This window comes from Muscardinus avellanarius (assembly GCF_963383645.1).
Source record: "Muscardinus avellanarius genome assembly, chromosome: 14".
Lineage (NCBI taxonomy): Eukaryota > Metazoa > Chordata > Mammalia > Rodentia > Gliridae > Muscardinus > Muscardinus avellanarius.
In genome coordinates, this window is record NC_137800.1 from 51532531 (window position 1) to 51557684 (window position 25154).

The window sequence follows — 25154 nt, forward strand, 5'->3', positions numbered from 1 at the left end:
GGGAGGGAATGGGATGGGGGCTGGATGAGGGCTAATTGGATGATGTGTGCTTGTATATCTTCTCAAGTCTTGTACTCCAATGTGATTGATATATGACTACAATGCACCAATTTAAAAAATAAATAAATTAATTAAAAATATATATATACTTGAGTATTATTAAATTATATCACAAAACTTCCTTGTGATAGTGTATTTATATATAATTCTCAATTTAGCTAAGCCCTCTACATTTAAAGGAGACCTACTTAATGAAAGCAGCTATCTTGTTGATTGAAGATTCAATTTTTTCTGCCTAATATGTGATAATGAATTGGAAATATATAGAATAAAATATTTTTCCTAAATGTTTGTTGGGGTCCTCCTCATTTTTTTGCCCTAAATCAAAGATGTAAATAGGATTATATTCAGGATGATGAGCTCTAAACAAGCTATATTGAGTGATATTTTCTACCCCCTTTTATTTCATCCTTAATACTCACTGAATTTTGGTTAAAGTAAATATCCCAGACAGCTGATAAGGGCAAAACAAGCCTTACACACTTTATGTGAAAGAGGAGGCTGCAATGGATAGACCTAGGTCCATATTCTAGTTGGTCATTCTTGATTTTCCCTCTTATGTTACTTGGTTTTCTTTTTTAAACATTTTTATTGGTGCATTGTAGTCATATACCTTAATAAAGTATAAGATGGTAGAGGCATACATGCGCACATGACTCATTTAACCCTTTCCCAATTCCCACCCTATGCCCTTCCCCTCCTTTCTTCTAATGTTTGGCTTAGAAATTGACTTTGATCTGTTTGTGAATGTATATCATGTGCATTAGGGAATTTCCCTCTCCTTCCCTCACATCCCCCTCAGTTAGGTTGCCTTATTTGTTGGAGACTGATCTTGAAGCTACCACAGAATTCTCTCTTCCTTCATCCATAAATGCTTTAATGAATTAAGAAATAAAATGATTATGTGTATAATTTAGACCATGACCTTGGAGTGAGGCTGAGGTTGGTGATGTGGAATACATTACACAATAATAAAATAAAATTGTATCAGATATTCAAGTGCTAACTTTGTTTTTCAGAGTGTACATGAACAAAATACTTTGTTAGGAGCATGGGAGGCCATTCAGGACATGTCATGTCCTGCTTAGCAAAAGAGTCTGAAAATACATTCAATTCCAGGATATTCTTTTTAAAACACATACTATTAACAGTTAAAATAGGTTATGTTTCTACATGAAGGTATCACTACCAATCTAACTAACATGAATGGGGGGAGAAAAAAAGGGAGTGGGGTGGAATATAGAGAGATGAATGTATGTTTGCACCAGTTTGAATATTATTATGATGTATAAATACAATGCATCAATAAAAGTAGAAAAAATAAAACAGATACTCTGGGGTTTGAAATAAAAAGTTTGTGATTTATCAGTAATTATGAGATAGTTGGCTAAATTCACCTAGTTTGTTGAAATTTACAGCTGGTATTTTAATTAGCAAATTGCTAAACCTGTTCTGACTTTTGGGATATATAAAATATTTAGCTGCTTCATAATAATTTTAATAACATTAAGTTGAAACAAAATTCCAGCAACTTTAGCAAGCCTAAGTGTTCTCTGCCCAATACTGTACTTGTAAATTACTAAAGAATTCAGGCAAATGAAAGAACCTCTAGACCACTAAAAGTAGTTTCCATCCACCCAAAGTGATAACCAGGCCATGTTGGATTGGAATGTGGGGAGTCATTAGATTGCTAGTAATAATTCTAATGCACAGACCATAAACTGTCAAGGGTACAAAGTGACAAGTTTTCTAAAGTTCAGCCAATGAAACCCAATAAGAAAAATTCTTTATTTTGAAATCTCATTTTTAGTGCTTGATCTGCCATTTTCCAAAATTCCTATAGCAATACTATTGTCCTAGGAAAGCTAGGACAGCCAGTTATCCTGTTTACTGCACAGATCTATGAATAGGTAAATGCCTGTTTTAAAAATATATTTCAAGCAAATCACTATTTTAGGAAAAAAGGCAAAGCAACTTGTTATCTTTTCATTACATTAGCTCTAAGAGGGTGATCCTTCTTATAAAAATTTAAGCTGTGGTTGTATTTTCTATTGCAAATCATTTTAGACAACTCTGACTTTATTGGAGAGAATCTTTGAGGCTTTCCTCCCTTCACATTTTTTTTTAAACTGGGGATTGAACCCATGAATCTTCCATCTCTGAGCTACAGCCTCAGTCCTTTTTATATTTTACTTTCAAACAAGGTCTCACTAAGTTTCTGAGGGTCTTGCTAAATTGCTGAGCTTGGTCCAAAGCCTGTAATTCACCTGTCTCAGTGTCCCAAGTACTGGGATTACAGGCATGTGCCACAATGTCTAGCTCTTTTGAAAATATATGTAACACAAAGTTTTGATGACCATAACCAAAAAATCATAATCAACCACAATCATAATCAAATTTATGGTTAATAAGTGTATATCATTGGCTTATATTTTGTTTATGTTTTTTACAATGAGATTCTTTTGGATTTAATTTTTGCTTCTGAGTTCATATATTTATATATGTGTGCCTATAGAGGTATACAAATAGCTAGAACACTGTGACAAGAACCATGTGCTTTTTAATCACTCTATATGTTGCACATATACCAAATAAATTTATCCAAACACCATTAATATCTAAAAAAATGATATTGGCAGCACCAAGAATGAGGAATAGGTTAACATTTTAGAGTTATTTTTTCTATAACCAAGGTATGAACAGGTACTGCATAAAATTAAGACAAGTGTCAGGCAAAATTCTGATGCATAAATTATTATTTACTATATTTTTTAAACAGGCATTTACCTATTCATAGAACTGTGCAGTAAACAGGATAACTGGCTGTCCTAGCTTTGTTGGACAATTTTGGCATGAAGTCTCAAGTACAGAAAACACCTCAGTTTTGAGAAAACCTGGACCATTGGTGATACTATATATGGTCTGTTCTTTTGGATCTTTAGCCACATTCTTAATCAAAGTTTTACATGAGGCTATGGATGAAGTTCTGAAGTAATGCAGCCAAGTGTGTAGTGGACATATTGTGAGCACAACCCTCTATGCTGTCAGTGGGTCGCAGTGATGCTTATGACTATTGACTTGAATGCCTCCAGTAAGGGTACTTTTGAAGAATCTGCCAGAATCCTGTACCCTTTTAATACAAGAGTGGAGTGTCTAAAATATTTTATCCTATCCATAATCTTGAACATTACTGATTTCAGCATGGAGAATTCAATTCTTAAACCAATTATGCTAGTTGCTTAGCTCTTAGTCTAACAAATAGAATTTCTTTTTCAAAATAACCTTGCTCTGTTTTGAAAAGGCTTGCTCAGTCATATGTAGAAACTAAAAGAGTTGTCTCATAGAAGTTTAAGGTAAAATAGTGATTATCAGAGGCTGGGAAGAGTGGAGAGAATAAAGAAGCTGGGCACCATGGTACATGCCTATAATCCCAATACTTGGGAGACAGAAACAGGAGGATTCCAGGTTCAAGACCAGCCTTAGCAACTTAGCAAGATTCTCAGCAACCTAGTAAGATGCTATTTGAAAAAGGAAAAATAAATGAACATAAGGGATTGTGGTTCATTTCAGAGGTGAATGACCCTATGTTCAATCCCCAATACCAAAATAAACAAATCAATGAACAAAGAGACAGAATTCCCCTGAATTCAGTTCTCAGTAACACACACACACACACACACACACACACACACACACACACACACACACATCAAATGCAGGAGGGAGAGATGTGGAAAGTCTGGCCTAAGGTTACTATGTTGCAGTTATATAGGAGAAATAAGTTCTGATGTTTATTATAGAACAAAGAGACTAGATAATGATAACAGACTACTTCAGGAAAGCTAGAAGAAAGGAAGAATTCTGAATGTTTTCACAAGAAAAAAATAAGTATCTAATGACAGATAGTCTTACCCTGATTCAAATGTTACATAATGAATAAATATATTTAAATATCACATGCTACTCCATACATATATAATTATATATACATAATAATTTTATATACATAATAATTATTTATACATATATATATCTATATATCTATATCTATATCTATATCTATCTATCTATATATATATATCTTTTTGTGTATTTATTAAACAGTCCTCTTCTACTGATTAGCACAGTTGTTTTGGCATCCTCTGGTTTTCTTATTACATTTCTGCGGACCATCACTAGAATGTCAATTTACAATACTGTGCATTGATATGATTTTGCATATGATCAAATATTTTAGAGCAAAGATCACTAAAATACCATATACCTCAAAAATATCTGAAGGAAGCCCATGGACTGGAAAATTTTGGTTATATAACTTGTTTTTGTATTGATGATTGAACCCAGGGATATTCTATCCTTGCTGCTTCATCCCTAGACCTCCTTTTTCCAGTTTTAAAACATGGTCTCCCTAACTTCCTGAGACTCTTGAAAAATTTCTGAGGCTGATCTCAAGCCTGTGATTCTTTTATTTCAGCCTCCCAAGTACTGGGATTATCCTGGTAGGAGAGATAACTTTTTAAGGATAGAAAATCTGAAAAACTATTTGCTAATAATCTTTGTAGAATGTCAAGTTTGTCTGTATAATGATATCAAACTTCAACAGAAAGTTAAATTCTTTGATTATTTTTCTATAAATTATGAGAATAAAGAAAGCCCATGCCATTCTAGCAGAATAGCAGTTCACCAGAGAGATGGTTCCTAGGAATGGGACTTGAATTTTTGTTCTTCCAATGCCTCCTAATAAGTTCTTTATCTTAGACAAATAACTTCAATTTTCCAGCTTTTTTCCCCTTTATTGTTAAGAGTCACTGATTTTTAAAGACCCTTATAGCTCTTAAAGGTATCCAACATGTACACAGGGAAAAAAAAAAGGCAACTGTGGGACACAGCATATCGCAGTAGCTATAACAAATAAAAATTAACTACTGAGAAGGCAGCCACTTGGCAAAATAAAGCAGCGAAGATACATATGAACAAAAACACTAAAAAGGGAACCATGGTGGAATAAAATTTAGTAGTCAGAATGTGAGATAGCAAAGAGCCTGAGCATGCATGATTGACCTCATGAACATCACTGCTGCAAAAGGCCATGCCATCTTGGGCTGTCTGCCTGAGCTGCATCTTCTGGCTCTGCAACCCTGAGAAATCCCTGGCAAGGAGACCAAGGAATTGAGGTTAAGAGGTGGCAGAACTCCAACATCTTAAGCTATCAGCACCTCACTTTAGGAATAAGAGAAAAAGATCCAATAGCCAATGTGTTCACCAGAATCTTACACCTGCAGCAGTGCACTGTACCTACCCTCCAGAAACCCAGGCCAGAGGACAGGAAGGAAGACTGCCCAGAGCAGCTGCAGGAACCCTAGTTGTCTGAGATTTGGCAGTCCATCCCTGAGGTGTTTGGGTTATAACCTACAGAGAGACACAGGAGAGGCTCATAGTGCTGAGGGCATAGTACCCACACAGAGTTACAGGGGGTAATTCCAAGATTACTCTGCCAATGTGGGGGGAAAGGCACAGGCCTCAGTCTGGAAAGTGTGGAAACCTATGTTTACACAGACCCATTACAGCAACACCTGCCACCGTGAGACCCAAGTGAAAAGCAATAAGAAGCACCAGAGGGGCACAAGCACCTTGGCACTTGTGCTGACAGAGAGACACCAGTACAGATTCCCAAACTTTGTGGGAGACCCAAAAGTGGGGCCACAAACTGACAATAGGTTACTGAGCAAATGAGAGATATTAGAATATGCTTCAGAACCTATGACAATGAGCAGACTATAAATGACTGAAAGTACCCATGCAGACCCAGAAGGACTGCAGAGACCAAGTGGGCTCTTATGTATATATTTGCAGTACTGTTTATTTCATTGTTGTTATTGTTTTTTTTATTTTTTAATTTTTTGTTTTGATTTGCCATTGTTGTTATTGTTATTTGGTTAGTTGTTTTGTTATTTGCTGCATGTTTGTTTGCTCCCTTCTCCATTTCTTTTACAAGCTACTCTCCTTCTCCTATTATCTTCTCAATCAAATACTACCTTACTATACTTAAACTCTTATTCAAATTGGTCATATACTCATCATTCCAGCTCCTCCCACCTAACCCTCACTATTGAAACAAGACTACTTCCCTTTGCATAAAACTGCTGTCATCTCTAAATCCCTATGGCTAAGATTGGATCAGAGAAGTGATCCACAAGACAGGATTGTCAGATACTAAAGATAAAATAATCACAGTCAATAGAAGGAAACACTCAGTAGCCCACACATCAAGGTTTAAAAAATGCATAGGTCATAAATTATTTTGCTCACACCTCTGAGCTGATTATAAAGATAGTGACAGACAGAATACCTGACCTTACCACCTGAAACCCATCAATACCACCATGGAAGCAGGCAGAAGAAACCACTAAGTATTGATGAGCTACAGTTAGATAACAGTGGGGTGATAGTAGACACAGTCTTCAGGTTTAATATTAAAGTGTGAGTGGCAGCTGGAACCATCTCTTCCAACAGTGATCTGGAACAGCACCTATTAAAAATGAATCACAAAGAAAAAGAAGATGCCAACACAACATAAACACAAACCTGAGAATTCTGAAAATATAAGGAGCGAAAGTGAGGAAACAATAAATTCTCACAACTCAAGGGAAATCACCAACACTGATCTACAAGAAATACAAGAGGAAAAATTTCAAATTGTGATCTTCGATATGCTAAAAGGCTTCACAGTAAATATACAGGAAATAAAAGAGGAAACTGAGATCTTAAAAAAGAATCAGAAAGAAGCCTGGAATGAAATAAGAGTCAATAAATAAAATGAAGACAGCAATAGGAAGAAATTGTGAAAGATTAGATGAAACGGATAACAGAACATTACTGTTAGAAGACAGTTCATCCAAAATCGAGTGCACGGTCAACAGTATACAGAAGACATTACAACAACAGAACGTAAACATCCAACAACTATGGGGTAATATGAAATATCCTAACTTATGGATAAAAGGCATTGAAGAAGGGATGGAGGCACAGACCAAGGGTATCTGTAATGTCTTTAGAGAAATAATTTCAAAGAATTTTTCAAACATAGATAAAGACTTGGACATCTACATAGAGGAAACATAGAACGCTGTTAAGAAAGGGTCAAAGAAAAACCTTCTAACATCATGTAATAATCAAAATGACTAACATAGAGGTTAGGGGAAAAAATCTTAAAAGCAATGAGAGCAAAAGAACAGTTGACATCCAGAAGTAAAACAATAAAAATCACTCCAGACCTTACAACCCATATCAGGGATGCCAGGAGAGACATAATGTAATCCAAACCCTGAAACAAAATAACTTTTAATCAAGACTGCTATATCCAGCAAAGTTATTATTTAAAATTGATGGAGAAGTAAAAATGTTCCAAGATATGCAGAAATTAAAAAAAATCATGAATACTAAGCCAGCACTAGAGAAAATACTTAAAAATAAATCATATAGAAAAAAATAGCAAATCTCAGAACAAGAGAATTAATTTGATCAGCAGGACAACTAAGCAAAGAAGAAATAGCACTACATCAAATAGAATATAGAACACAAAATAATATGATACAAAAATCATGTCTCAATAATAACAGTGAATGTCAAAGAACTTAACTCACCAATTAAAAGACATACTAGTAATGTGGATTAATAAATACAATACAAATATATGCTGCTTGCAAGAAACTCACCTTATAGCCAAAGATATTCATATGCTAAAGGTGAAAATATAGAGCAGTAGAACAATGCTTATATCTAATAAATCGGACTTTAGACTGAAACACATCAGAAGAGCCAAAGCAGGACACTTAATAATAAATGGAACAATCCAGTGAGAGGATATAATGATAGTGAAAGTTGACAAACCAAATGTGGGTGCACCCACATTTATAACACAAACTCTTCAAGACATTAGGTCTCAAACAGACCCAAATACAATAATATTGGGAAATTTCAACACACCACTCGTGCCACTAGATCAATCTTCAAGGCAAAAGACTCTTCAGAACTAAAGAAAATTGAGCCGGGTGTGGTGGCATATACTTGTAATCCCCGTGCTTGGGAGGTGGAGACAGGAGGATTGTGCAGGTTCAAAGCCAGACATGTTGGCTTAAGAGGCCCTGTTTCAAAATAAAAATATATTAAAAAATAGGTATGGGAGTGTAGCCCGGAGGTAGAAGGGCTTCCAGGAATTCCAGTACCACCACACACACACACACACACACAAAAAAAAAAAAAAAAAAAAAAAAAAAAAACTAAAGAAAATTAAAAATCAAATAGACCTAATAGACATATACAGAATATTTCAACCAGCAGAGTACCCATTCTTCTTAGCTGCCCATTGAACCTTCTCCAAATAGATCACATCTTGGGCTAAAAAGCAAACACCAACAAATTATAAAGATGTAATATAATTATCTGCATCCTTCTAGATCACAACAGAATGAAACTAGAAATGAAACAGGAAGATCCAAAGAAATTATATAAATACATAAAGACTGAATAATACACTCCTAAATAAGGAGTGGATAAGATCCAAAATAAGGGGAGAAATAAAAATATTCTGGAATTAAAGAAAAGATACAATATACCATAATATATGGGGCACTTTGAAAGCAGTGTTAACAGGAAAGCTTCTAGAATTGATTGCTTAAATAAGAAGAGAAAGTCATAAAATAAACAACCTAATGACACATCTCAAGAACCTAGAAAAACAGCAAAGCCAGCAGAATAAATAATTAAAAGCAGAGCAGAAATGAATGAAATAGAAAATAAAAATAAAAAGATTTAAAAAAACACATAACTGTTTCTTTGAAAAGATTAATAAGATTGACAACCCCCTGGCCAACCTAGCCAAAATAAAGAAAATCAAATAAAATTATTAAAATCAGAAATGCAAAAGGAAAAAGAGGTATCACCCCAGATAGTGGGGAAATTCAGAGGATCATTAGAAACTATTTTGAAAATTTATACTCCAATAGACTAAAAAACATGGAAGAAATCAACAGATTACTAAGCACATATAACCTACCTATATTAACCAAGAGGCTATTAAATTCTAAACCAATTAACAGCAAACAAAGAAATAGAAACAACAATAAAAATTCTGCCATCAAAAAAAGCTCAGGCCCAGATGGGCTTCCATCTGATTTCTACAAACTTTTAGAGAATAACTAAATTCAATACTCTACAACTTATCCCAGGAAGTATAAAGAGATGAAATTTTTTCAAACTTCTTCTGTGAGGCTAGTATCACATTGGTACCAAAACTAAGTAAAGATACTCAAGAAAAACCAAATTACAGATCAATATATTCGGTGAATATAGAGCAAAAATTCTAAACAAAATACTAGCTATGCACATTCAAAACCATATCAATAGAATTGTACATCATGACAAAGTTGGTTTCATTCCAGAAAAGCAAGAGTAGTTCAACGTACACAAACCAATATATGTTATTCACCAAATAGAACTGAGAACTAAAATCACATGATCATATCAATAGATGCTGAAAAAGCATTTGACAAAATTCAACACTCATTTATGTTAAAAACAGTGGATAAAATTGGAATAAAAGTAATGTATCTCAACATTATTAAGGCAATATTCAGTAAACTGACAGCCAACATCATATTGAATGGGAAAAAAATGCAAGAATTCCCTCTATAATCAGGAACAAGACAAGGTTGACCACTATCACCACTTATTTTCAGTATAGTACTTGAAACTCTTGCCAGAGCAATAAGAAAAAAAAAGCTATCAAAGAAATTCAAGAAAGAAATGAAGAATTAAATTATCTTTGTTTGTAGATGGCATGATTCTATATCTAGAAAATCCAAAACCTCAACCCAAAGACTCTTGGATCAGGTTAACCAATTCAGCAAAGTAGAGATACAAAATCAACCTAAATAAATCAGTAGATTTCTATATGCCAAAAATGAATCAAAAAAAGAAATACAGAAAATAATTCTATTTATAATATCTTCAAAACCAATAAAATGCCTAGGAATAAACCTAACCAAATGTAAAAAACCTCTGCAATGAAAATGACAAAATATTAAGGAAAGAAATTAAAGACCTTGGAAAATAGAAAGATTTTTCTTGCTCATGGATATTCAGAATAAATATCATCAAAATAATCATTCTACCAAAGGTAACCTACAGAATTAATTCAATCCCTATTAAAATACCAATGACATTATTCATAGACCTAAAAAATTCAGTCATGAATTTTTAGAGGAAAAAAAAGATCAAGAATTGACAAAATAATTTTTAGCAATAAGAACCATGTTGTAGGCATCACAATTCCTAACTTCAAATTATACTACAGAGCTCCAGTACTCAAAGCAGCATGGTATTGGCACAAAAACACGCACACAGACCAATGGAACAGAATAAACCCACACACTTATAGTCAACTGATCTTCAACAAAGTGGCTAAATTTATATGCTGGTGAAAAGACACCTTTTCAAGAAATGGCGCTGGAAAAACTGGCTATCCATTTGTAGAAAAATGGAAATAAATCCTTACCTCTAACCATGCGAATCAACACGAGATGGATCAAAGACCCATGAATCAGAGACTGTGAAGTTTTAGAGAAGGGCATAGGTTCAACACTCCAACATATAGGCACAGGTAGCAACTTCCTCAACAAGGCCTCCAATGCTCAGAAAATTAAAACAAGATTTAACACATGGGGTGGCATCAGACTAAAAAGTTTCTGCTCATCCAAGGAAATCATCAAGAATCTAAAAAGAAAAGGAGGAGGAGGAGAAGAAAGATGAAACCCTATTAAAAAAAGCCCTAATATACATGGATGCACACTCACAACATATCAAAATCAATCACTAAGCAAAACATGAGAAGGAGGGAAGAGGGAGAGAATGGGGTGGGAATTGGGGAAGGACTAAATGAGTGATATGTGCATGTATGCCTCTACCATCTTATATCCTGTTAAGATGTATCACTAAGATGCACCAACAAAAATAATAAATAAATAAAAATTAAAAGCAAAAAAAAGAATCTAAATAGAAAGCCTATAGAATGAGAGAAGATCTTTATAATATGAGAGAAGCTATCTTTCTGAAGGAGGGCTAATATCCAGAACATAAAAGGTGCTTAAAAACTTTACCCCAGCAAAACAAATAAACAAATCAAGAACTGGGCAACTGAATTGAATAGACAGTTTACAAAAGAAGAAATCCAATAGCCAATAGATCCATAAAAGTGTTCAAAATTATTAGAAATCAAGGAAATGCAAATCAAAGCTACACAGATGCTACCTAACCCCAATCAGACTGGTAATCAACAAAAGTAAAATAGCAATAAATGTTGGTGAAGATGTGGGGAAATAGAATCTTTTCTACACTGTATGTAGGATTACAATCTAGTTCAGCTCTATGAATATTCCTTAGAAAACTTGGAATGGATACACCATATGATCTGGCTACACCTCTACTGAGTATCTTTCTACAGGGGTTGAAATCAGAGAACTACAGTAATATATGCATACCCATGTTCATAGCAGCACAATTCACAATGGCCAAATTATGGAACCAACCTAGGTCTCCATCAACAGATGAATGGACTACAAAACCATAGGAAATATACACAATGCAATTTTACTCCATAATAAAGAAAAGCAAAATTATGTCATTTGAAGAAGATGGAAAAACCGGAAGAACATTACATTAAGTGAGATTAGCCAAGGACAGAAAGAGAAGGGATATATATGTTTCTCTAATATTTTTGAGCTGGGGAGTATTTGGGATACTAGAGGGACTCCAGATAATGAAGAAAATCCTTGGTGATGCCAGGCAGGAAGGGTAATGAAGGAAAAATTATGAAGTTCATTAATGGAAATACTATCTGTGAATATGTGTATACATGTGAATATAACATTGTTAACCTAGATACTTGATATTGGGATGGAAGAAAATGAGAAGGTGGGCATGGGGAAAGGGCACCAAGTATTGTGTGAATGCATGCCATTGTTAACAAGATGTAAAATATGATATGAGATGATAATGCATCAATATAAAAATAATGCACCCAAACAAAGAGTATTCAACATGTAGATGGTAATTCTGAGTATTTGAGTTTTTTATTGTGGTTTTGAAAAAGATAATTAACTTTTCTTGTCTCTTGTCAGTTAAGTAGCAATCAGGCTGATCTCTTTGTTGCTAGTCCTTCAGTTCTTTTTGACTCCTCTGGAATTGAAAGACAGTTCCTTTGAGGCAAAAAGCAACAATGTCTTCAATGTGTCTATGTTTTTTCAACTTAGAAACACTGAGCATATCTTCACCACTGAAAGATCTCCATTTACACATTCTGTGTTTTTTTTTTAATTTTATATTCAAACACAATGCCCTTTATAGTCATTCCCTAGGAATGCAAATCTTACATTCTTGGCATTAAATTTTCTAAATGGAATTTGCTGTACAGATAAAGTACAAAACACAGCAAGCTTTGACTCTGAGGACATTTCCTTTGATAACGCACACTCCAAACATCTATGGAAATAATAGTTCTTAGCCTCTGTCTTTTTTTTTCCTTTAGAGCAATGACTTTTGCAATGTGAGATGAAGATATTAGAGCCAATTCTCTAAAATATTTCAATTAATTTCTCAAAGAGATATCCTGCCTTATTCTGAATCTAAATCAAGTGAGGCTGTACACTTCAGGACACAATTTAGAGGACTGGCACCAGCCTAAAGCAGTTAGACTGCAGGAGAATTGATATAGGCTATTTAAGCATCAGGATTGACTATGTTTCATTTTTGACACATGAGTTTATGCTTGTTGAATTAGGGTGCTTTAACTCTAGAGTAGCAATAAACTCAATAGAAAGTGTCAGCTGGGATTATAATGCATGTTAAATAAATTTCACCAGTGCTGAAATAGCCTTCATTAACTCTTTAGTAAAGTGCCTGGTTGCTAAATCAGTCTCATCAGTTTTGAGTATAGTAAGATTTGAGACCAACTTCTCTCCTCAATAGACCTGTCTTGTCATTTTTTTGTGCATGTGTGTTGTTCTGGTATTGAATCCAGGGTCATTCTTCCTTTGAGGTATACCTCCATCCCTGTGTTCTTTAAATTTTATTTTGAAACATGGAATCACTAAGTAGCTGAGGACCTTGCTAAGTTGCTAATACTGACCTCAAACCTGTGATCCTAAACTTAGCTTCCCCAAAACTGGGATTATAGGCATGCACTACCACTCCAAGCTTTTTATAGTTATTGAATTTTAATATTAGAAAGTAATACCTATTAGTGGAAGACTTCTTCTAGAATGCACTCACAAAATTATATGACAGCTAACACCTATAATAATTACTTGCTTCTTTTATGTTTTCAGGCATCACTAAAAAGTGAACTAAAACCATTCTTAAAAAATTAAGCTTTGCCCCAGGCGTGGTGGCGCACGCTTGTAATCCCCATGCTTGGGAGGCAGAGAGGAGGATCACGCAGGTTCGAAGCCAGCTGTGCACGCTGGCTTAGGAGACCCTGTTTCCAAATAAAAAATGTAAAAATAGGTCTGGGAGTGTAGCCCGAGGTAGAAGGGCTTCCAGAAACACCAGTACCACCAAAAAAAAAAAGAAGAAGAAAATTAAGCTTTGCTCATTGAGGTCTGAAAACAAAGTCTTCATTGTTGGAATGAAACTAATTGGACATCTGGAAATCTTGTGTTGGAAAAACAGACATACAGATAAGTTGTTCAAAAAATATGACTGGCCAGGCACACACCTGTAATCCCAGTTCTTGGGAGGCTGAGACAGGAGGATCACAGGTTTGATGACCACCTCAGAATTTTGGTGAGATTATCAGCAATCTAGGAAGATTCTGTTTCAAAATAAAAAAAAATAAAATAGGTCAGGGACTGTACAATTCTTCCTTCAGAGCATGTTTTCCAAAAGTAATCCTTTTTAATAAATTTAAGAGGCAATAGGTTTGATAAAAGCATTTGCTAGTTTATGATGCATGGAGTCAGAGGAAAAAATACTGGACAACAGAATTTTGAAAGATGCCTTTTATGAAATACACTTTTCCTCCCTTGAATCAAGGGGTCAGCCCTGCCCACACCCCAAGTTATTAGTCTTAGTTGGCTTTCCTGGCTGGTGAGAAGCGCCACTGCTCAATACTGGTTTTCCTCTTGTGCCACTGTTTTGCTCATCAGCCATGTTGCAGCAAAGTCAGCTGAGAATTTACCAAAGCTGTGCTTTCTGCCCCTTTATGGGTCAGGTAAGACTCTTTCTCCTAAATATAGATTCCTTTTAAATGTTATTGTTCAACTTCTTTTTCTTATTATCTCTAGTACTACTTTATTAAAATGTTAAAATACTTATGATTTGTGCTCTAATGATTAGTTTAGTAACATACTTTAACTTGTTTTTTTCAGTATTATTTTATTAAAATGTTAAAATACTTATAATCTTCTTTGTGCTCTAATAATAGTGTGGTAACATAATTTAACCTTTTTTTTTTTTTCAGTACTGGGGATGGAACCCAGAGACTTTCTACCTCTGCGCTACACTGCTATATTTTATTTTGAAACAGGGTCTCACTAAGTTGCTGAGAGCCTCACTAAGTAGCTGAGGCTGACTTTAAGCCTTCACAATCCTCCTGTCTTAGCTTCCCAAGTACTGAGATTACAAGTGTGTACCACCATGCCCTGCTCTAATTTAACCATTTTAATAAATTAAAATAATGAAGATTCTGGATCCAAATTTAAAACACCAGTTATGTAATTTCTTAGCAATCTCTTTTGTCCAATCTTGATCACCACCACCAAAATCAAGGCTGACTATTGCTAATTGAGCAAAGACCAGACTTCAGCCTGCCAAATAAATTTCTCTGAAATCTTGTCCACATTAAATTCTCTTTCACCAGCTACAATTTTCACAATCTACATTGTCGAAAATGCATGTCAATCCTTGTTCTAACCTTTGGTTCTTTTACATCCTTATCAAAGCACTTCAGTGTGTAGGCTGTTACCCATTACCGGAGTCCAGTGATAGTAGTAATGTACCAATAATTTTTGTCTTTTGCTCTAGATTAGTGATCCTTTCTGTTTTTCATTTTTATGAATTTGATTGTTCTTTTTTTGTGGCTTTGGGGATGGAATCCAGGGGTATTTGACCTCTGAGTTACACTCCCTTCCCTATATTTTACTCTTTATTTTGAAACTGGGTCTCACTGATTTGAAAAGTTCCTCACTAAATAGCTGAGGCTGTTGGTGAACCGCGATGCTCTGGTCTCAGCCTCCTGAATGCTGGGATTACAAGTGTACACCACCACACCTGGATCTTGATTGGTCAATTTTTAAATGACTAAAATATGATCTAGATTTTGTTCTGGTATGTCTTTACTGTATGAAAATCCTCCTTTGGCCCTTCTAGCAAAATGTTACCTCCTGCCTTTAAGCAATCTTACATTTCTTGCTTATTTTCCCAAAATGATTGATAGTTATATAAAAATATATCTTACAAGAGAGAACAAAAGAATGTATAAATATAGTTAATCTTGTAGACATCTTCATATGGTTCATATAATGGGTCATAGACTTCTAGAAAATCTGTAGTTCATGGGCCCACTATGATTATATGTTTCTAATACAAATTAGAAAGCTGGGTTGTTGGGATTGAGGTAAGTTGTTTCATCACCTAGGTTATACTATGACAACCAACTGATTATCAAGAATCTGGTAGTCTGGAGAATCTCCTGTCCTAGAGAATGTGGGTCCTGAATCCTGTACACTCAGAATTACAATTGAGGGACAACTGAAGTCATTCTTTTGGTGAGAGCTGATATGAAAATGTAGCAATATTTAACTGTCTCCAATAATTAATCAACATACCATCTAAATGCAGGCATTTACTAAAATTTTAATCCATAAAAAGTACTTGGAAGAAATTCTGGCCAGGAATGGGGTGGTAAATATGTATGCTGGTTATTTTCCACTGGATCTCTCAGCAACTCTTCTCTGGCTTGATCTCTTCCCAGGAACAGAAACCTCTATAGAGAACTGCACCACCTAGGTTCTCCTGCTATCCAGCTTTAGATTGGATCCAACCAATGGGAGGAAATGTCAGGGAATCAGAAAGAGGTAGGGGAGAAAATAGGGAACTTCCTTTTTGTCTTCTATTTCTGTTGCCTTCTCTGGCTGCAACACAGTGGCTCCTAGCTAAGCTCCAGCAGGGGGCTCTTTCTCCAGGATTGCACAGCTCTTTCCACCCTTCATCCCTCCAGCTTCAGATAAGATAATGCCCTCCCTGTTTTGCTGGTCTTTGAGTGTTTCAACTTCACATTTCCATTTCTTAACTCTGCCCATATCTCTCTAAATAGTCCCTTCATTGCAATCTATCCATTTATATAAGTGGTTCCCAGCCTGTGCTGTACATAATCATCACCAGTGGAGTTTCTTAAAACTAGCAATGCTTGTTCCCCATCCCCAGAGATGAGTTTAACAGGCTTGGGGTGGGCCTGTTGTTTTCTGCAAGTAATGAAGGCAGAGTTGAGAACCATTTATGGAAGCCAACTAAGCAAATTCTGTCTTCCTGCCAAGACCCTGACTGATAGAGTACTCACTGAATGCTACCTATTGTGGTTATAACAAAAACTGCCATCTGCCACCACCTTTATGTCAACTATTCTAGTGTTAATCACTCTTTCCAGTTTATAGATAAGGATATTTTAATACAGCAGTTAAGTAGTTTTCTGAAAAGCACAAGGTTTCTCAATGAGAGTTAGAATTCAATTTATTTGGCTCAACACCTCGAGTTCTTATGTACTTTCTACAATGATACACTGCCAAGGTCAGACTTCTCAAGTTATAATGTGCTTATGAAAGACTTCTTAAGTTCTAATGTGCCTATGAAAGACAAAGATCTTATTCAAATGCTGATTTTAATATAGTAATTCTGAGGCTGGAAAGTGCACTTCTGACAGCCTCCCAGATGGTGCTAATGGGCTGGTCCAATGACTTCACTTTGATTAATCAAGGGTGAAAACAACTATCTCCCACCTTCTTAAACCTTCAACTTCTCCTATCATCATCATTTTCACCTGATGACCTTGCAGCTGAGAAAATAATCATCCAAGAGACTCTGCCACATGGTCACACTATCACATCTACCCACGTATTCACATCTGCACCTGCCCCTCACCTGTAATTACAGATATAATCTTTGTGATCACACTTCAGACCATTCCATCCAGTCCACTAGACCTCATCTTCCCTTGTTTGCTCAAGGGAATATATTCATGAATACCCTCCTTTCTTCTTTACTATTATTTTCTTTCCTCCTTCCTGGATTATTTCTACCTATATAACATACAAACAATCTTTTTCATATTATAAAGCAACAAATATTTAAATTTTATTTCTCCCTTCACCAATTCTAGTCTAATATTTTATTTCTTTATAAATTAAGTAATATTTTTTGTCTCCAACCACATTCTTCTCATCCTTAGACCCATTGCATTTTAATAAGCTCTCATCAAAGTCAATAATGAGATTCACATTGCTAAGCCCAGTGGTCAATTCCAGTCTCCACCTAATTGCTCATCAGAATTTGATACATTTATTAACTTAATGTGGTTTCTTCACCTGTACTTCAGAACATCATACTCTCTTGGCTAGTCTTTCACCTCAGCAACAACCCATGTTAATCTCCTCTGGTTCTGTTGGTGTAGGTAGATTAGCTAGACATAGACAAGGATAGGTGGAAAGAACAATTGTGGAAAAGGTCCTGTTCAGGAATTGGCTCAGAGACACCATTCTCCCTTCACATTTTACACATCATATTCCCAAGGTCATACATGCACTCATAAGCTGCTCTGTTGGTCAATTGACCATTATATGACCTTTTGTTGATGGCACTAGGCCAGAAAGAGTAAAATGACACAAGAACACAGGAACATGTCCTTAATTTTAACAGCACAAGCATACAACTTCTCCCAAATAAAAAACAATTTCACAAAACACTGGGTAAAAAGAGGCATGGCTTCCTGCCCCTCCAAGGTTTCCTTCTGACTACTAGCATCCTAGATTATAATGCTGCACTTGAATATCAACCTCCAGTAACAGTTTCTCATCTTATCACTGGCTTCTTAACTTTCCTGTGCTACAAGACTCAATCTTTGGTTCTCACTTCTTTCTATAATGACTTTTTGGATGACACCCTTCAGCCACATGACTTTAAATATCATACATAGGCCAAATTTATACCATAGGTTCAGATATTTTATCTAAAATTCAGGATCATAAATAGAAATTGCCTATGCAACATCTATATTGACATAACTAAAAACTACTTAAACATAATATATTCAAAACTAAACTTCTTATGGTCTTTCTGATGGTCTTTCTAAAGCTTATCTCACCCACAGTTTTCTCCATCTTGGCCAGCGCATCCTTCCAGGTAAAAAATCTTGAAGTCAAGCTAATATGTGATCTATCATAATTTCTTCACAATGCTCCACTTCTTACCACCTTTACTGCTACCAATTCTTTATGAGCCTCTTGTTCAGAATACTAGTATCCTAAATTCTACACTTGCTACCCAATTTCCACAATGTAGTTCAAAAAGTGTCATTTAAAAATGTAAGTCATATTATGTGGCTTCATTGGTCAATATCCTGTGAAAGACATTTTATTTCAGAGTACAAAGTCTCAGGTCAGTCCAAAGAATCTGCATAATCTACCCTCCTTTTTACCCTCCCCAATCATAGTTTGCTGCAATTTTTCAATCTGTCATTTTTCTCTAGACACATTGACACTCTTGAACTTTCCCAGCAGCTTCTGGAAGGAGAGATAGAGTCCAGAAGAGAAGATGAAGAATGAAAGCTGGAGAGGGAGGCAGGAAGTTACAGAGCAAAACAGGAAGAAAAAGAAAGAGAGAGAGGAGAGAGAGAGAGAGAGAGAGAGAGAGAGAGAGAGAGAGAGAGAGAGAGAGAGAAGAGAAGAAAAGAAGAAGAAAGAAGAAGAAGAAGAAGAAGAAGAAGAAGAAGAAGAAGAAGAAGAAGAAGAAGAAGAAGACAGAAAATCAGAGAGCAAAATGAGAAGGCAGAGAGGTTGACAGCAAACAGAGAGGAAGAGTGAAATCAAGAGAAGACAGAAAACCAACCCCCCTGCAGTCTTCTGCCTCATTTTCTTTTCACTATCATTGCTCTCTCTCATTCTGATATATGGATAGCTAGCTCTAGCAGCACCTTGAACTTTTGCTTACAGGTTACCTTCTCAGCGAGTTTCTTAATGCTTAATTGCACTTGTCCTCCATCTACTATCTCTTTATCTGGGCTTTCTGATTTCTATTAGCTTGCTCAAAAAAAATTTTTTTTGATGGTACTGGGGTTCCTGGAAGCCCGTCTACCTCCAGGCTACACTCCCAGACCTATTTTATTTTTATTTGGAAACAGGGTCTCCTAAGCCAGTGCGGCTGGCTTTGAACCTGTGCGATCCTCCTGTCTCCGCCTCCCAAGCGCAGGGATTACAAGCGTGCACCACCATGCCTGACAGCTTGCTCAGTTTTAAATTTCTTTTTCACAGTATGCATTCTCCTTATACATTATATTCATTACATTGTTGCCTATAAGTATTCAAGAGGCTAGGAATCATTGTATTTTGCTTCATTTAAGTACCTAAAAAGGTTTCTCACATATAGTTATGGTATTCAAAGAATTCTGTTGTAAAGTGAATGAAATAAAAAAAGTAGTTTTATAGTTTTAAGGTGTCATATAATAAACTTTTGTGAGTCAAGAAACAAGGGTCTAAAGGGTCTAAGTTTCCTCTGTATAGTAATGAAAATCAGACATACAAAAAAGTGAAGACAGAAGCTCAATCTTTTTCTAAATTTAATTGGTTATCCATGTCCTAAGAAATGACTTCCAGCTATTCAGAAGTAAGATTTATTGAGAGAATTCCAGGAAGTTGTTGACCAAGAAAAGGAGTATTTATGAGTCCTGCTAACACTTGATCTCTATTGCCACAAAATCAGTGTTTTTCATAGCCAGAAAACACGAGCAGCAGAGAAATAAAAAATGTAAACACAAGGGACAGAGAAAAAGAAGACTAGAAGAACAACTAGAGACCAGTGCAATCTTGCCTCACAGCACCAGGCTCCAGAGAGGAAAGGTAAACAAGGAGCTGAAGTGAGCAGCTGCGGATCATTCGGGTGTAATTCAGCATTTTTTTTTTTTTTTTTAGCACAAAGAACGTCTCAAACTCCCAGTGGCCAAGTTCATCACAGCCTCCAGGGACACAGAACAGAGCTCAAAAGCAGAAAAGAAATATGCCAGCCTCACGGCTAAGGGCATGGCAGTGGCGCCATATTGCCAGCAGCAGTGGCAAGATCACCACGTCCACAACAGCTCCAAATCAGCACGCACAATAACTGCAAATGAAATTGCAGCCCCTAGCCAGGTGTGGTGGTGCACACTTGTAATCCCCATGCTTGGGAGGCAGAGACAGGGGGATTGCGCAGGTTCAAAGCCAGCTGTGCTGGCTTAAGAGACCCTGTTTTCAAAAATAAAAAAAAAGTATAAAATAGGTCTGGGAGTGTATCCTGGAAGTAGTATGGCTTCCAGGAACCCCAGAACCACCAAAAGAAGAAAAGAAAGAAAGAAAGAAAGAAAGAAAGAAAGAAAGAAAGAAAGAAAGAAAGAAACTGCAGCCCCTAAAAGAGAAATCCCAGCAATGCACCTTCAGGGACTTGCACAGCTTTGATAATCTCCCTGGATCTGAGATTTTGCAGTCCAACCCAGTGAAGGAGTACAACTGGCAGAGATACCACACCCTAGTCACAGCTCCCTGTGGGAAAACGCCCAGCCTGGCAGCAGCCTCAATTAACTCCCTGGTTCTGAGACTTTGCGATACAACCCAGTAAAGGAGTAGTGGTGGCTGAGTTAACCACAAATGAGAGATCCAGAGCACCCTAAGTGAAGTCGTGGTAACCCAGGGAAGAACCCAGAGAAGGCACAAACTTTTGAAATCATGGGAAAGAGGAACAACAATAGAGCAATGAACACCCACAACCCCATAATATCAGAACCTGATAACACAGAAATTCAGAGATCTCAAGAAGATTAAATCAGGAATATAACTATAGAAATAATACAGGACCTTTGAAAAGAATTTAGAGAGTCTAAAAGAAATAAAGAATGCAATCATTGAAGTAAAGGCATCAATTCAAACTATAAACAATCAATTAGGCCACATGGAGAATAGAATCTTGCTCCTAGAAGAAGATCACTCCAAAAATGAACACATAATTTATAACTTAGAAAAAAAATCAGACAGCAGGAATCTGACACTGAAGAAATATGGGCCCATTTTAAGAGAGCTAATGTAAGAATAATCATAATAGAGGAGGGAAAAGAAGGTAAAACCAAAGGGATCAATAATCTCTTCAAAGAAATTATAACAGAAAATTTTCCAAACATAGAGCAAGAGGTCAATACAGAGGTCCAGGAAACTTATAGAACTCCCTTTAGATAGGATCAGAGAAGAGGTTCCCCATGCCACATAATTGTCAAAATGACCAATGTAGAAGCCAAGCAGAGAATCTTAAAGGCAACAAAAACAAAAGGCCAAGTGACATTCAGAGGAAAACCAATTAGAATCACTCCAAACTTCCCAAACCAAGTCATGGAAGCCAGAAAGGCTTGGAGTAACATATTCCAAACTCTGAAAGAAAACAACTTTCATCCAAAAATTTCCTACCCAGCAAAAATATCTGTCAAATTAGATGGGGAAATAAGAAGCTTCCATGATAAACAGAAACTGAAGGAATTTTTGTCTTCAAAACCAGCGCTAGAGAAAAGACTCAAAGAGATTAACTACAAAGAGGAAATAGGTAATATACACCAGAACCGGAGTAACAAGATTTTCCATCCACCAGACAACTAAGCAAAGAAGAATAAACAGTATTTCAAAGAGAAATAAAATCTTAACATGTTAGAAATTAAAATTTATCTCTTGGGCCAGGCATGGTGGTACACACTTGTAATCCCTGCGCTTGGGAGATGGAGACAGGAGGATTGAGCAGGTTTGAAGCCAGTCGCGCTGGCATAAGAGACACTGTTTCAAAAATATAAAATAGGTCTGGGAGTGTAGCCCAGAGGTAGAAGGGCTTCCAGGAACCGCAGTACCACCAAAAAAGAAAAAAAAATCTCTCAATAATCACACTGAATGTAAATGGCCTCAATTCCCTAATAAAAAGATATAAAGTGGCAAAATGGATTTAAAACCAGAATCCATCCATCTGCTGCTTACAAGAAACACACCTTACAAGTAAAGATAGGAACAAACTCAAGGTAAAGGGCTGGAGCAAAGTAATTCATGTTAAGTAGCCATCCTAACAAATGTGAAGTAGTATTTCACTATAGTTTTTATTTGTAATTTCTTAATGATTAGTTATATTATGATAATGATGAGTGATATTTATGTGTTTATTGGTCATATAAAAATCTTTGGAGATTCATTATCTATTTTTGTCTTTTACCTATTTCTAAATTGTATTATTTGCCTTTATTGTTGCTAATTTTTAGGATTTTTATTTGGAATATTAATATACCTTCAGATATAGCATTTGGAAATATTTTATCCCATTCTATCAGTAATTTTTAATTCTATTTACATTGTCTTTGGATATAGATTTTTAAATTTTTTTAATAAAGATTGTTTATTGTTTTGTTGCCTGTGCCTTTGGAATCATAACCAAGAAATCACTGCCAATTTCAATGTTGTGAAGTTTTATGACCCAGGTTTTCTTCTGAAAGTTTATAATCTTAAAATTTACATTTAAGTCTTTTATCTATTTTGAGTTAATATTTGTATATGGTGTTAGGTAAGGGTCCAATTTTATTATTTTTCAGGTAATTATTATTTTTCAACAATATTTAGTGAAAAGATTATTATTTCCTTTACCAAATGTTCTTGGAAACCTTGTAAAAATAGCTTGACAATATATGGAAGAATTTATTTCTAGGATTTTTATTTTATTCCATTAGTTTATATATCTGCCTTTATAGCAGTACTACACTGTTTTGATTATTGTAGCTTTATATGGTTTGAAGTCAGAAAATATATATCTTCTAGCTGTGTTCTTTTTTGAGATTGTTTTGTGTATTTAGAGTTCATATTCATGTTAGGATAGTTTTTTTTTTCTGAAAAAAAAAAGTATGATAGTTTCACCTTAAAAAAATAAAGACAAAATATCCTCTGGTAAGCAAGAAACCATAAAAGAAATATTGAAATGTTATCTCTAAGTGATCAAAATTTTGATATCAGACAAATGAATCTGTTATGTGAGATTATCATTGTTAATTTTGAATAAATTGCTATAATATTAAAATAAAGAAAGAAAGAAAGAAAGAAAAAAGATTTATTGATATGTAAGATAAATTCTTTTCCCTAAGCTTTGGCCTAATCTAAAATATCTAAGTCTAAGTGAATAGCTTTTGCCTACTTTATGTGCTCAACAGCACTTGCCAAATTTTATATGATAAAAAAATCCAAGAACATGAATTTGGGGATGACAAAATGTATAAGTGAATATAGCAGTTTTATGGTAATGTTCAATAAACTTTTCTTTGCACAGAACTCTTAGAGTAATGTTCTTAGATAATTGGAGGTTTATTAAATAGCTTTGTTTCCCTCAAATATTAACCTGGTTATTTATCAAGAAAACAGGTATTTATTGCTTTCAGGCAGAAAATAAGTCAAGTAGGTTTACAACCCCTTTTCATCTCAAAAGCTTTCTTTTAGCTTCTTTATCCTCAGAGAAAATTACCAAATAAATCCTTAAGAGGTATACAATTAGTAGGCATCATTTATTTTTCTCAGCTTAGGATGTGGAGATGTGATCGACCTCCACTTAAAAATATATATTTTTGACAGCAGAGTTTTCTCAAGGCTTTTTCTTGGAGCAAATAAACCATATAAATATATGCAAAAGAACCTGACAGGAGGCATGCAGATGGCTTGGATCATGAATCGCAAACAATGGTTCCATAGCTAGCCTTTATTAAGTGAAAGAAGGGTCTCACATTCTTATCCCCAAAATAATTTGAAACAGGGTGAATAAATCACCTGGAATCCTCTTCATTCTTTTGATTATCCAAAGCTTTCAAAGATCCAGGAAAGTGTCCCCCAAATTTTGGAAAGAATAATTACAGGTATAATTAATTGTCAGAGACTCTGAAAATCTCAATCCTAAATTCAGAGAGTACTCAATAGTGTTCTCCAGACACAGGGTATCTTTGAATGCTCTAAGTTTCAATCATTTTAGTAATGATCTTAAAAATGCATGAGATGACAGTGCGAAGGAGAGAAAGTTGTAAGATTTTGCATATCTTTTGTGGTAGAGGAAAACCAGGACCAAAGGAACCTGGAGAATCTTTATCTGCAGTGGTGTGCATGAATCAGCAACAAGTGGAATGGGAATCCAAGTACTACTTGCAGATCCGGTCAGTACATGCTTTACACACATATGCTGCTGTGTGTTTTGTATGGGTATACCACTAAATAAAGTCTATAAGAATCCTTCCAGCTCATATCAAGGTTGTTTTAAAGCCAACTACTATAGGAAAGTATGCTGTCTGGACTCACCAGCTTCACTTTGTCTACAGACTTAAGACACTCACCCAGACATCCATTTGTTCTGTTTATTTTCTTCTTATTTTATATGGATGAGTAATTCCCTGCATACAACATGAGTGACTGCTTGAACATAATGGGAAAGCAAGGGATTTTGAGATTGGCTGCTTGTAGTAGAAGGGAAGACTAACCATAAAAGAGAAGAAATGTTTTCTTAGCCATCATCACTTGATTTCTGGCTGAGGGCTCTATAGCAAAAAAAAAAAAAAAATGTTTATGAAAAGTATACAAATATATGCTGTATGTGACACGGGAGACTTCAAAAGGCAGTAAGTTCCAAAGAAATGGGTAAACTCATGTATTTTTATGCTAAACTTAAGGAAGATGAGAGTGGTCTTGAAAAAGTATAGTTAGGATTATGATGTAATGGTAATCAACTGGGAGAGTGGTGTGGAAAGGACTAGCTAAGAC